We start from the raw sequence: 15,399 nt of genomic DNA, 5'->3' as shown, positions 1-15,399 counted from the left end.
AAGAATCCCCTCCAATGGTAACTTGCTGTGTGGCTGCAGAGCCAGGAGGACTCTGCTGCACAGAGGTGTGTGAGCTGCCCACGGCCTTCCATTGTTACTGGGAAGGTGGTGACTTCCTCTGCATTGAATCTTTGCCCTTATTTTGCTCTTCCTTCCTGATGATAAATCCACCTTTTATTATTCCGACCAATTCAACATTACTTTTAGAAATTTTATCACTCATTTAGATTTCACCCAGTGAGTCAGGCGGAAAAAATGTGCTCTCAAGCTGAGAGACAACCCTCCCATTTAAAATCCCTCAGCCAAGAGCACCTCCCAGGCAACATCCTCCAGCTGTTCTCAGGGACAGAAGGAGTATGTTCACCCTCTCAGTTCCCACCTAGGCCACTCTGGAGCATCTCCAGCAGGAAGGACATCTATCTGCCCAAAACAGCAACCCCTGGCTCTTCCCAGGCCTCCTCCCACTCGGCTCACCCAGCACTTCCCTCAACCACACAGACCTCTTGATGTTCAGCAGATTAAGATCTTCCTGTGCCAACAGAGAAATCTATCAAGTAGCATTGTTATCCCTGTTCCTGGGCCTCTGATTGTCACTTTTATCAGCTAAATAATAGTAATTTGGATGTAGAAACAATTATGGGAACCTTTTTCCTCAGCAGAAGCCATTAGCCCCAGCAGATTTACAGTTAGTGCTCTTTGGACAAAGGCTGGATGCATACAGAAGCTGCTCTGCCAGGCAGTGATATACAAGGGAACAAAGAAAACATCACCTTCCAGCTTTCTAAAACTGTTTCCTCACAAATGATGGTGGTTGCAACCTGTTTGTGTCTTCTCCTGACCTGCTGCACAACGACAAGCCAAGGTGGTGCATTTTCCTTAGTAAGGATGGGTAAGAGTTTGTGACTAGTATTGCTTTTTAACTTGTGCTGCTCATATTTCTGGCTCCAAAGTGCCCTAGAGAAACCTAAAATCCCATTGAAGTGCCCCAGCTCCACAGCTTTTGCAAAACAAACTGGAACTGTCTTTTTCTTGTTCTCGTTAGACACGTCAACGAATCAGAGATCTGTAAGGAAATGTGCACACGTTCAAAGGGAAAGGAGTGCAAGGGCACAGAGAACAACAGAAAAAACATTAACAAGAGCACAGTAAACCTGAAAACCTCAAAGAAGAAAAACATTTTTCTTATAAGCCCTTTTTGAGCTTCATTTGTCACCACTGCAGACAGATGGAATCTGCAAGCCCTCCCTTCCTGCCAGTGCAGCAGGAGACACTACCACGGCATACAAGCAACTCTGGCAACAAACCAGACAACTCCTGGAGCTGGGAAGTCAATTAGGGAAGAACCCCAACAGCCTACTGACTGTCTGATGGATGCACTGGCTGAGCTGAAAGTGGTTGGGAGGCTCCTAAGGGCTGGCCTGACTGTCCTCTCACAAGAGACACAGGAGCCTTAGTGTGGATCTCAGATAGGAACTGCTACATTAATGCTGATCATTTTCTAAAATCTTGCCCTTAACCTCACAGAAATTAGGAGGGAATCCTTCTAGGGCACTGACTGTTCTCACACTGAAGTTTTAACACAGCCTATGATACGTGGGTGGAATAACTACCTGACCTGGACTGACAAAGGAGAACAGGTATATTTACAAGGTTCAGAAATGCAGGATTAATTCTTCTACCAAAAGTCACATAAAACTACTGTCAGATCTGTTTGCTCTCCTCTCAAGAACAGAATATGAAAGAACCAATTTGAACAAAACCACCACACATTTACCTTTGTTTTATTCATGCCAACTGAAAGAAACACGGTGATGTGTCATTTTTGACACCTGTTACTGTTTCCCATCAGTGTAGCCAAACTGAGGCAAATTCTATGGTACACAGGGTCAGTCAGGCTTTGAGAAGGGTACAAACACCTTCTTTCACTCTTTTGTCTCAAAAGATATTGAAACATCATCTCAGTGGAGTATTAAAGGTGTGGCAATTCCCCTCTATCCTTCCTAAACCTTTTGGTTTTAGTGGTTGGCTCCACTTCACCTACTGTTGCAAAGGGACAGAGCCTACATCAGGATAGTGATGAGGAGCTGGGGGTCTTTTTACTACCACTTTGACTTTAAAAAGTGGCACAGTTCTGTATTTCTGACTAGTACATTGACCTGGGGAGGGCAGGTCTCAAGTACAGAGGTATTTCAGATGTTTAACACCACTTATGAACGATAGACAGGGAACAATATAAGCAAGAACTTGATAAGCAAAGAAAAGAAGCAAATGGCAAAAGAAGAGTTTTTTGAGGAACTATTGATGTCTAGCAGAAACGAGCAACCTTCCTACTGTACCATATGTGTCTTTCCATACAGTGCAGAAGTCACATGAAGTACTTACCTTATAACTAAAATCAGGGACAGAGCTGCTTCTACAACCTGTTCCAAACTGCAGTTTTGCTGGGCATTGGGTGGAAAGACAGTTACCAATGGAGAAAAATCCAAATCTACAAAATCTGATTTTGTTTTTCCAGTGAAGAGATGGGATGAACCCTCAGGAAAAAATTACAACTACGGAGTAAACCACCAGATCCTAAAATTCAGACTTTTTGCTAACGAACAAAGCTTAGACATTCACATGCTCAGCCAATGTTTGACCCCTGTAAGATTGCTCTATTTAAACTCTGGTAGTAGTAGAACAAAATCCTTTATAATCCACACAAATGGTTCTGTATTAGGGAAATAAAAAGATGTCAGGAAGATGGGTTACCGCTCAAGTCTGAGGCTTTTCATCCATTCCAGTGTCAACGGTTGGCTTGGCAACACCTCCTGCAGCCACTGGTAATAAATCCCACTGAAAACTTCAAAACTTCCTATTTCTCCAGACAAATTCGCTTCACCCCCTTCTCTTCATGACTGCTGGTCAGGACAGCAACATTTTCTGTGAAGGACAGAAAATAAGGTTATTTCCAACAAATTTCAAATCTGATTTGTTGTTAATTTTCCTTCTTCGGTGACTTCCTGATCTCTGAAATGCTGCAAGAGCCATGTCAAAGGACACTTGAATTCTTTTCAGAATTCTGGCTGCATAGCTGGCACACCAGACTTTTGTCTTCTCCCTTAACATTCCCGTTTGTTTGCTGTCCCCCAGGAGCATACTGCTGCAGTCTGCCTTTAATTTTATCTGCTCAGCAGCCACACTGCAGCTCTGCAATGGAAGCACAGGTTGGAGGCACACGCTGAGGAACAGCCTGTAGAAGCCAGCTGGAATAATCAGGGACTTTTCCTAAGAAAAGGAGCAGCTAATCTTACTAATTTTCTTAATTTTTAATTACACCTTCGAAACAAAATATAAAGAATGAGCTAGGAAATAACCTGACAACTAGCTCTGTACATTACCTGTTTTAACAGAACAGAAGCACAGGTTTATGTTACTTCTGTTCACACATTAGCAGGTTATGGTGGTTAGGCCAGTAAGGTACTCAAATCATCTTCACCTTAACCCAGCACTCCTGAACAGGCAGAGACATTTCCAGGCTCCTCTCCCAGCAGAGCAGCATTTGCTGTTTTTCTGAGAGTGTCAAGGCTGTGCCTGAAAGCTCCCAGAGCTGTCTGGAGTTATGCAAGGAGACAGCACTGTCTAGTTCTTTTGGGCTTTTATTTGTGGGGTGGTTTTTTTTTTTCCCCTCCTCCTCATCTCTTCCCCTCTGGTATTCTGCTTCTGCGACTTCAAGTGTGAACACATTTGTGTATGACAAATTTGGCAGAAAGAAAAGCAAACTCAAATTATTCATATTATGAAAGCCACAGATAACAAGGAGCAAAGCACTCAGACTTCTGTGCAAAGCAACCACAGCTTGGTGAGCCTGCACAGACTGAGCACCATGACAAGCAAAGCCATCAACTGCTGAGCAGCATAAGCAAAATGCCCTGACAACGATTACCATAACAAAAACATTTTTTAGGACCTCTGAAAGGAAGATACTGAAAATAGCTCTGCAGATGAGTAGCAACAGGTGAGATGAATATGAACCATCCTAACAGAAAACACACATTATGTGCTTGAAAGTGTACTTAAGGAGAAGGGTAAATGCCCTCCTACTGGAGGTAGATAAAGCAAGAGCCAATAAATTAGCCTTAAACTTGAACTTATGGTTCATCATCTAAATGGAGATATTAGAGATGAGTCAAAAGCTTACTTTGGATGGAGAAAATTGAATCATCTTCTCCCAACCTAAATATTACCAAAGAGTTTGTTTTTGCAGATAGGATTAGCTAGAAATACAAGGTAGGGGAAGAAAAGGAAGGAGAACAGGGCCCTGCAAATCCTCCAGAAGGAATGGAGGGAGAACACCACAGTCCTTAGCAGCCTTGTGAACCTCACTCGGCAGCAGAATTTTTTTGCCTATTATTGAATTTTTTGAAATAAGAAAAAACAGCCCTGAAGAACAAAGAAATGAGCAAACGTTTCACAGCAGGGAACATCTGCATTTAAAGATTATTTAAAGTCCCTCCATAAGGTGACACGTTTGTGTAAAATTTTAACCCCTTCCAAACTGCCTTTTTGCCTGGCTAGAAGAGCAGGGGGCTGGGACCTTTGTGGATTCAGGCAGCAGGCTCCAGCTAAAGCAGCTGCCTGGGAAAGGGGCTGGATTTCTCCTCCTTTAGTGCTTGAGGTGGCCCCATCTGCTCCCAAATCATGGGCACCTCTGGGCACGTCCCTAGAGAACACCAAAACAGGGAAACACTGACAGAGCTGCATCCATAGAATAAAATATCAACACTTATGCACATTTTTTAATTTTGGCTGCACGCAGGCATTTGTACTTCTGTCCCAGAATTCTGCAGGCTCTGCCCAGCAGGAGCAAAGGTGTCTGCTTGCCATTTGCCTTTCCTTGCAGAGCTGGACTCCAACAGCTCTGGCACAGCTGGGGATGGCAGAGATTCACTGCCACAGTGTTATATAAATCTGGTGTTCCTACGGCTTGTGAGGATCACTGAGGTGTTCTTTAAAACTGCCATCACATTATATTTTATAGGTGACACAGAAAACATTTTATCTCCAACATAAGCATATTGCATGTTAAATGGTAGCTAAGGCAACAGGTGGTACAGAGATCATATATATGGGTGTCATTGTATTCACAAGCAGCACACTGACTTAAAAAATGCAACTTACCACTCAAAATGAAAAGAACTAAACCACTCTACATTCACTTCTGTTCCAGTGCCCAGTACTACAGATTAATTTACAACATTTTAAGTTAATTGATGAATGTGACATGAAATCCTTCCTTTTAGCTGCTGCTCTGATTAGACAATTAACATTAAATGAAGATGTAGGTAAATCCCTCCATTTTTCCCTTGGCTTTCTGCAGAGACTGAAGGCAGTAGAAGCCCAGTATGAAAAGAGCTGCCATGTGACTCAGTCCCCTTCAAGCTGTCCTCACAAAACAAAGAGCGAGGAATGCTAAACAAATGAATCACAAGCCATTGCTGCAAAACATCCCGACTTTCTAGCAACTGCCAAGGCTGGGAGCAGCTCCCTCTGTCTTGTCAATCCGAGTGACAGCCCGGGAGGAAGGGGCACCTCATTACAAGATTAGTAACACGAAGACTATGTTTCAAACCCCACCATCTGAATTATGATTGCTGACTGTGTAAGGAGGCAGAAACGGAAGCAAATCCACTAGGAAACAAAACATCATTTGGGAAATGTTTTTCCTATTCATGTTGATTGCAAGTGAACTCTTCCCGGGCTGTGAACAACTAGCAGTGCTTTAGCATTCAGTACATGGCCTGATTTTTATCACAAAAACCAGTCTTTGCCTTCAGCTGGCTGTCAGATTTGCCAAGCTGGTGGAATTCTGGCAACATTGGTGCTGTTTAATGTCTCAGCGTGTTGTATCTTGGACACAGCCCCCTGTAAAAATACCTAATTATAAATATTCGTATTAGTTATCCTTTTTGAATGACACAGTAAAGAGAGGGGAAACAGATTCTTTCCAAATTGACTGTATAAGCAGAGCATAACAACATCTCAGGGTCAATATCCACAGCCAAAGCCTTTCATTAAACCATGGGATTTCCTTCAGTGGAATTCCACAGGCCTCCCTCACACAATGGGTGTGTGACAGCTTTGCCAAAGGGTCACCTGGCACAGAAAATACTGCAGACCAGGATTTCCAGAGGGGATACTGCTGTCAGTTGTTGCTGAACACTAGAGAGGCTGCATTTTTAAGTGGCATCACCCCGCTGCTGATCAGGTAATACTCTGTTTTCAGAGTAATAACTTCTTCACTTCAAAATGGTCTCCTTGGGCAAAGAACTGCTTCAGACAGAATATATCCACTCCTAAAGGAGATTAGGAAAGGGAATGCATCAACAGAGGGAACGTGCAGTCCTTTGCAGATATGTTTTTAATACAAAGTCATGGGTGTACACAGGAGACTCAGGAAAAGAGTTTAAAACTTCTTTTACTTTTTAAAATATTAAATACATGATGAACATACTGTTTAAAATAGAACTGATTCACAGGGAGAAAGGAAGTACTTAATGACTTGCTCATGCTTAAGGACTCTCAAAACCAAGTATCTGTTACTCATGCGTTTGAAGGATTTGCTACTCCTGAGCTACTGATTTGAAAAGCTTTTGACACAGCAAGATGAAGACACATCCCCAAGGGCTGCCATGTAAGCTGAAAGCCTGTGTGCTCTCAAACACTCTTCCTTTCACTGAAGAACAGAAAGATTAGCATGAGGAGGAAGAAGAAATAAAAACTTGATTGCTTTGGTTCTGGAGATAAGGTGAAAGTGAGGTTTTCTGGTCACAAGAACCAATGACCCCCAAACTGTCACATCAGGAAGAACTGGTGGTTGAGTTTGAGATCACCAGGCCCTCAGCTGCACCTCTCCTACTGCAACTTTTATTGATTAATTTTTGGCCTAATATTACAGCCCTAATAGCATTGAATCAGAGAGGAAAAAGCAGAAAGAAGACAAAGTAGTACAAGTCACCCATCCTTATGAATGAATCGTGTAGTACAAACTTCTTACAAGGGAAAACCTGGTTTATCAAAGCTTGGCCAAAAGGAACTGTTGGCTCTGTGGCTGCAGGAGCAGCACCTGTCAATGAAGCAACAGAAGCCTCCCTCTGCACCATTTTTACTGCTCTGCGCTGTAACAAGAAAATTTTCCTCCCTCAACAGCCCTTACTGGTGGTTTTACATTCACAGAAATCCTATGAATATCTATTTTCCAGAGGAGGGTTCTGGGCACAGCAACACAAGCTCAGGCAGCATCATGGACACAGGGATACGGGGAGAAGGAAAAGGCAGCGCTGCAGCAACAGGAAAAACTGAAACCAGCAATAACCCTCCCCCAACCCCAAACCCTCAAATGATCTTTTCTGCAGCTTTCTTTCACAAACTAACCCCCAAACTTGCACTGGGATTACAATTTGAATTTCAACCCACTCCCCCACCACACTCCTTTGCTGTGTGCTGAGTTTTATTAGAACCATCTGCGAGATCCTTCCCTTCCAGCTTCTTGTGTCTGTTAATGTGGCAGCTGCACTTTCTCATCTATTTAGAAATCTTTGTTTCAAAGTTGTTGAGACAGAAGGTCTTTGACAGGCTAAAAATTATCTTGAAAATCAATGCAGAAACCACATCATATTCTGTACTTCACAGATTAAAGGGGAAGAATGGAAGTTGGAGAATATATATATCTTTAATGGGAAGATAAATGAAGGTTTTGGGGATCAAGGAAAATTTTACCAATGCAATTTATCTGACAAAAGCCACAATTTACTGAAGTACTGCAAATTGCCACTGCAGAAGAGTTTCAGGTTCATCATTATCACAGACTGACAGAAGCAGAAGAAATGCAGAGAAGTATTTCCTTACAGCAGCTCCCGGCAAAAGGTAAGTGGGAGGAGTGCTAAGGGAAGGAGGAATGTTCATGAAGTAGCAGAGTTTGAGTGATTTTCTGTATAAATGATACAACTACGAGTTTTTGAATACCACATGCTGTGCAATCCTCTTAATTACCCTGTGTGTGGTGCTGCTTAAGTGTCTATCCTTCTGTATAACCCTCCTAAAACACCCTTGTTCACACACTTCTGTGTGCAGATATCCACATTAACACCGTGCTCTCCATCCTGATGGGACAGATTCTACCCCCAGCACAGGGCAGGGCACAGCAGCACTGCTGAAAAATGGCACAAATCCCTGTGGCTTTAATTTATTCTGATATTTTTCTTCTCCAAATTGTTTCTGCCGAAGTGTTGGCCTCCTTGCACAAGAATGGCACAACCTTCATTTTTGTGGGATTAACAGAAAATTTTCTTCCAGATTCTCCATGTCATTCATAAAACATCCTTTAAGAAAGAAAACTCACTTCAAGTATGAACACAAAACGCTCACATTTTTAACATTTCAGGAACACTTCTACTTTTTGGTTTATAATATTACAAACATCTTTCTTTCTGTCGTTGCTATTTCGAAGGTAACAACTATGGACAACATTCGACTGTCATCAAATGTCTGTGTGTGTATAAATTTGAAGAATCTGTGACACTAACAGAACCTTCTGAAATTTCCCCAGAGTTACCACAGCACTGGAAATAACTTTCTCCACATAAGCACAGGAATTGCCTTTAACCACAAATCACATCCATGACATGCACCTTGCTGTCGTCTCCCACGACCTTTCTGAGTCTGTTTTATGCAACTTGCAGCCCACGCCTTCCCTAAGCAAATTCCTGGTTCCTCCTTCAACTAAACAAGGCCTTTTAAAGTTTCTCAAGCACTCTGACTTTGACAAAACTTCCACGGCTTCATACACTGGAATTTGCCATTTTCTTCCCACACTTTCCTTTCAATCCTAATAGAACGTTTTTGGTTTTTTAGTAGAAGTATTAAGCAGGATTTCCAAATGGCCATGAACAAACTGGCTTATCTTCTCCCTTAAACTTTATCACAAAACACAGTGATTCTAATTGTAAAGGCTCTACAAAAAAAGATGCAAATGTAATAATTTGAGTTGACAGATCATGCAAGTAAGACTTTAAAGGTATTTTCAGAAGCACTGGAAATGGCATTATCATAATGTAACTTCATAATTTTTATATGCAAATAAAAAATTAAAAATAAAGTAGACCTGAAAAGACTTAAGGAAAATCCATATATTTCAAATAATAGCATAAAAAAAAGTAGATCTGGTCTTGAAGTATGTCCTGGAATCTCTCAGGAGAATTAAAGGAATAACCACAGAGTGTGTGTGTCTGTGATCAACGAGGAGGAGAGATTTTATTGAAATACTTAACATTACTTTTGTTAGCAAATACTTCACTCCAGTGGCTTATTAGAGATTTTGGTAAAAATAAAATATGTTGTGAAAGTAAGAAAGCTGAACAAAACCAAAGTCTGAGAGAATAAGCTTAAAATTTCTCTTCCCTCCACCCCTGCCCCCATTGTAATGGAAAAAAATATCATTTGGATGAATAATCTCTTACAAACCCTCTTTCCAGGTCACCTTTGATCTTTGCAGAATATATACATTTATATAAGCCAGAAACAACAACAAAAGCAATTTAAAACCCCCATCTCCACACACAGCCCTATTTCAAAGTATCATGAATATATTAAGCCAAAATTGCAAACAAAGGAACGCTTGGGACCATAAAAAAAAAAATTACACCCTGCCATAAATGCCATTTTTCTTGCTCTTGAATACATGATGTCAATTCCCTGCTTTCCATTCAACAAATAAAGCTGTGAAATGGCAGTGGATTTCCTGCTCCCACTCTAGGCCTGTATCCAAACAAGCAAACACTAAAACTGTGGCTGTCAGCTTCCAACCCTCTCCCCCACAGGAACACTCACGGATGTATGATGGGGGTTATCAGAAAATCTTCCTGAATTGTGATTAGAGCAGAAAGTGGCAGATTGAATGGGTGCCTGGCATTCTCCTCCTGAAATGTGGTCACAGGAATGAAAGAATTCCCCGGGAGCAGAGGCTGCTGTGAGCTTAATGCCACCCACAGCAGCAAATCCACAGTCAGTGGATCAGTGGGACTGAGAGAACTCCTGTGCAGCCGCAGTGAGTCCCAGGACAGACACAGCAGGAATCCCAGCACCTCCTCGGGCACACCCCTTCCCAAAGGACAGCAGATCAATGCAGCCCTCTGCAATCCACAGCATTTGTGGGCACCCCCTGTCTTTAGGCTGCCCCACGACCAGGATTCACCCTGCAGCCTGTTCCTCCCTTCGGCTAAGGGAGAGGATCCACCTCCTGATCCTCACTTACATGTCCTGAATTATTAGCAACTACCTCAGTGGCTCTGTCAGCGATCCTGCCGTTTCCCTGGCTTGTCAAACACAGCTTCCCAGCTCACTCACCCTTCTCCATACAGAAGTATCCAGCCCAGAAAGCCAACTCAGCTTGAACACAAACCACCCCTGGAGCCCAGAGCCAGTGTGCCCCCAGAGAGAGGGCTCCGAGAGTGTCAACAGCATCCCAGACAATGCTGGAAAATTCCAGAGAGGTGTGGCACTGAGCTCTTCCCACAGCTCAAGCCACACAAAGAAAACTTACTTCAGCAGGAAGCTACAGAGAAATGCTTTAGCTGAAGTTTTCTCATCACTCAGTCAGGAATGCAATCTTTACTTAAATGTTAAGCCATACACATGGGCCATTAGTCAAAGTTCCTTTTCTCTTTTTTAATAGTTTTACCAGCTTTGACGTTTTCTAGTACTATTATTTCAAGTCTGGTCTGGACTAGAATTCACACATTAGGAAAATGATTTTCAAAAGACTGTGCTAAAATATCTTTCATATATTGCTATCATTTGTCAGTTTTACTTAAAAGCAGGTATTAAGATAAATGAAATGGATAAAAAATGGAATACTTCCAAGAACATAAATGATGGTTAAATTAAGCTTGTGACAAGAGCCAATTCACACATTTTGACTTCTCAATGAAGTACCATTTGACCTTGCACTGAAAAAGGCACTAATGTAATACACAAATCTAAAGCAAGAAACTACATCAGAAAACAAACTGAATTGGTTGAAATAGCCAGAAGGCAAAGAAATGCAACAAATGGTGAAGGTAAGAGAGAAGGTCAGAAAATGAGCATCAGCTCAGTTAAATGACCAGAACTGTAGGGTCGGCCAAGAGAATAAGCAGAACTTGAAGACAGGTCAAAACGTACAGTGCTCTGAATATAAAATCTGACTGAACACTGACAAACTTGACAAAACCAGGAGTATTTGCTGAAAAGCCACCTGAAGGCAAACAGCACGTGGGGTGACAGTAACGCCCCACAGCAAGGGCCTGAGGGCACAGGAAAAAGGCTCTGTGATTCCCTGCTATGCTATTTCTCTCTCCCAACTATTTAAAGGTACTTCTCTCCTTGTTCTCACTGCAGTTTAAAAATAGTGATGGAAATCAGCTAGAGCTGTAACAGGAAACTGCAAGTAGCACTTAATATTTCTGAAGTATTAAGATACAGAGTATGCATTTAAATGGCACAAAATTCAGCAAAGTGTTCAATGGTTCAAGATTTTTTTTCCCCCCAAAGTTATCTGAAATCCTCTTGGCCTGTGACCTGCACACACAGCACTGCACTGTTTGACACCAGCCATTTAACCACTTCACCAGGCAAACTTTGCATGATTACCTGAAGCATTTCCACCTTGCAAAACACTGAAGGAAAAGAAGATTATTTCTTTAAGCTCTCTCTTACTAGAGACAGGTTGGGCATTAGTGGTTTTGGCAGCTGTATTAAACAGCTTCGAGCTGGAAACAATTGGTACTGAGCAATGGGAAACAGGCAAGGACAGAGGACAATGCACTGCAAGTATTGCTCCAGTTCTGGTTTGTCAATAGACACATAACAGAGCTGACTGCAGCCTCACCTCTACCAGGGCAGAGCAGCTTCTGAACAACAAAAAAAAGTATTTAAAGGATGAGACCGAAATTTAGTAGCAAGGTTAATGTAAGAGTTGTGCACCTGCATTGATAAAAGTACTTGTATGAAAAGGGAGAATCTGAGCAGCTTTAATTCTAAACTCTCTTGCCAGAGAAAGATGGTTATTTGAAACCTGCAGTTAAAGGAAGATGAAGTCAAAATAGGGTAGTAAATTACTACCAAAGGAGTAATGCAAAAGGAGACACTTGATAACATGCACAGCTGAAAACCCATGGCTGAGAAACAGTTCACTGGGAATACACAGAAAAGAGGAAAAGTCTAACAGCAGAAATGGGGGAATTCTGGATCAAAAGAACTGCTGCTGGACAGGAACAATTTGCTGGGTCGGTGCAGACCACAGGGCCAAAGGAACATGGCTCAGTCACATAAAGCAACTGTCCAGGGTGCAATGACCTCAGTGAATGTTATAATTCAATAAAACAGTTACCAAAGCTACAGAGAAATCAGTTAAATGCTTCTTTGGAAAATGATTTTATATGTTAGTTCAGAATAAAACTCCAAACTGGAAAAGCTGAAGTAACAAGTTACTTTTTCAAACGTTTTACTGCTAAGCACAAATTTAGGGACAGAGGAATCCACTGTCATGGAAAAAGCAGGAGTGCTCCATTTGTGCAGGATAAATTATTCCCTCACAGTATTAATTTACCATAATAGACTTCATCTGAGAAGGGAGGATGCGATTCAGCTGATGACATTTGAAACAACAGAGGTACCAAACTGCAGATTAAGCAAAGTTGCCAAATATCAAAGCTGTTGAGAAGAAGATCAGAAGGATCATAAATACCACAAGGAAAGCCCCAGAGAGGACAAAGTGTTTCCAGGTTGACAGCAGCCTGGCAGATCAGCCCCACAGCCCAGCTCGTCCATTAGCCTGCTCCTGGCAGCCACCCAGAGCATAAAGGCACCAATTCCTCCAAACCCTCTCCCATCTCCAGCAATTTGCATCCTAGAGACTTCCTGTAAAAGAACTGGGGTCCCTCTACTTCATAATGGAATTGCATGGAATTTTCCTTCATAAATTTATCCCATTGCCTTTTGAACCCATTTTACATCCACAACATCCTGTGGAAGGACATTCCACAGCTTAACGGCTTTGTCTCAAGCACCTTTGTGTGTTTGTTTTGAGCTGCCAGGTTCTCCTAAGAAAAAAAAACAAACAGAAAGCAGAAAAACTTGCTCCTTTGTTTCACCTCTATTTACTTTTTCCTATGCCATTATGATCTGTGATTTCTTCTACAGGCCCCCTCGACCTGTCTTACCATGGGAAATTGTAATCATGCCAGTGGATGCTGCTCCATACCTCCAGCTTTCTGCCCTACATTCTTCTTCTGCATTCTTTTCAAGTTAGACTGTGCCATATTCAGAAGCTTTTGAGAAGTGGATTAAAGAATTCTCGAGCAGTGAGAACAAAGAGGCACGTTTAAAGGTAGAGAAAATTTGAGGAAAAAACACAAGACAATAAAAGAAGGTTCACTGTAATTCCATGTATTTACAAGCAGCAGAACTGTTCAAGCATTATTAAAAGAAGATTTAAAATAGGGAACAAACTTTAAGATTTGTAGTAGAAATCAGCTTTTTTTCCTGTGCCTTCACGCTTTACAGAGCTGAAATAATTTCTGTGCGCTCTGTTTCCCCCTCAAATGAGCACTTTACTACAGTTTGTAACTTTTCTACCCCATCTATAAAGGGACAACCATGCTAGAGGCAGGCACTAATGAGACTTTGTATTCCAACTGCATTGATATTTAGCAGGGGAAAAAAGAAAAAAGAAGCAAAGGCAGTGAAAACAGATTGCAAATAAATGGGACAGTGGGTGGTGGTGACGGAGGCTGAAGAATGATTATTAGTCATCTTATACTTTTAAAGTTGCAAGTGCAATACCTGGATCCCACTTTAATTTTCCAGTATTAAAAGCCAACTGGGATCTTTTATCATCCAATTCCAGAAGCACAGATTATTCCTGAAACACTGGAGCAAGTACAGGGGTCAGTCTGTGAAAACAGGCTCCCCTCAGGCCACCGCTGCCAGAGCTGAGGCCCAATGGAGCCACCTGGAACAGGTAAAAGTTGCTTTTCTCACCTTACTGCTGGTTGTACCCTGGTGGTAGAGCAGGAAACAGCTTGTGGGAATGTTTCTTTACTAAAGGAGTAGCCAAGGAATTCCAGCTGAGGTCAGGTAAGGCCGCTGCAAGTTCATTCCCCTCGTACTTCGGAAAGGTTTGGAAGGCCCTGCACTCACATTCCCGGCTCTGCTCCTCTGGGGAAGCTGCGACCCAGGGGCAAGGGCAGAACAACCAGCCTGGTCCTTCCACAGGTGGGAATTGTTCATCTGCTGCCACAGAATTCACAGCTTCGAGAAACAGCCCACTTCTCACCCCCAGCACCTATCTCGAACACCGAAGTCTATTCTTTAAAAAAAAAAAAAAAATTAAAAAAAAGGCAAAAAGAAAAATCCCACAGGAGGCACACATGAAACACATTCCATGCCATTGCATCCCTAGGCTGTGGGAGCCCACAGAGGAATTTTACACTATATTTCTTCAGATCACGACTGTGCTCAAAAATGCCGTAAATGGCATAAAAAATGTTGGCTTCCATTATTTAATTAAAAAAAAAAAAACAAACCTGCAGATGTCGTTCATGAGAATATTTTAATTTTTGTAGTCTGCCCAAGCAATCTCAATTTTTTTGTTGTTGTTAAGTTACACCAAGCGTATTTCAGATTTTCCCAAGAGTAAGACAGAACAGAGGGAAAAATACTGCTTATATACATATATATATATATGTAAGCTTTCCTGCTTAGAAGTTCACTTTATAATTGAATTTTGGTGGCTGTAAAATTTTTGCCTTCATAAAATCCTTCTAATCTGGCACAGTTATGAAGGTTTTGGGGGGGGGGGGGAAATCCATGTTTGCATTTTCAGTGGACTATTCGAAGTGTTGATAAAACCCAATATTTACTAATGACATTTCAGGACACTGGGAACCAGGGAAAAGGTATTTGCCCTAGATCAAAGCAGGTCAAGACTGGAAGAAATATAAGCTTTCCCACATACAACTGTTCTTGAAAACAGGCACATAAACAGAAGAAAACCCACTTATATTTGCACATCATATAGCACTTCTAATATTTTAAAACTTTTCAGCATAAACTTAATGCTGCTATGAACAGCTACAGTCCCTGGGCAGCCAGTGGAAATAAAAGGAGTGTATAATGGCAGTTTGCAGTGGGGATTCTTCCCATCTCCCCACTGCCCATTCTGCATAAACCGATCAAAGTCTGATGCTCTGCCACAATTTTCCCACTGTAATCTGCTGCCTATTATTCTCTCAAACCCCATCTGCAGGTCATTTTTCTATCAAATGAGCTGGTTAAAATTCCCTCTCCCTTTTTATTTAAACCTAGGGGAATTTCAAATAG

At 41.8% G+C, this 15,399-nt stretch overlaps 1 protein-coding gene across 9 annotated transcripts in view; it reads right to left on the bottom strand.

Moving 5' to 3' along the window:
• The window catches only part of PEAK1 (pseudopodium enriched atypical kinase 1), a 112,710-nt gene that overhangs the window by 60,966 nt on the left and 36,345 nt on the right, over positions 1-15,399 (bottom strand). For 8 of the 9 annotated variants that reach the window (XM_027712274.2, XM_027712282.2, XM_027712281.2 and 5 more), the window contains one exon: positions 2,752-2,922. The gene's annotated coding sequence lies outside the window, so the exon portion shown is untranslated. Of the gene's footprint in view, positions 1-2,751; positions 2,923-14,058; positions 14,080-15,399 lie in introns of those variants that run through there. The other variant, XM_027712280.2, reaches the window with a different exon arrangement.

This window comes from Pipra filicauda, unplaced genomic scaffold, assembly GCF_003945595.2.
Source record: "Pipra filicauda isolate LSUMZ 115617 unplaced genomic scaffold, ASM394559v2 scaffold161_size1661140_pilon, whole genome shotgun sequence".
NCBI classification, from domain to species: domain Eukaryota; kingdom Metazoa; phylum Chordata; class Aves; order Passeriformes; family Pipridae; genus Pipra; species Pipra filicauda.
This window is presented reverse-complemented; position numbering and strand designations above follow the sequence as displayed.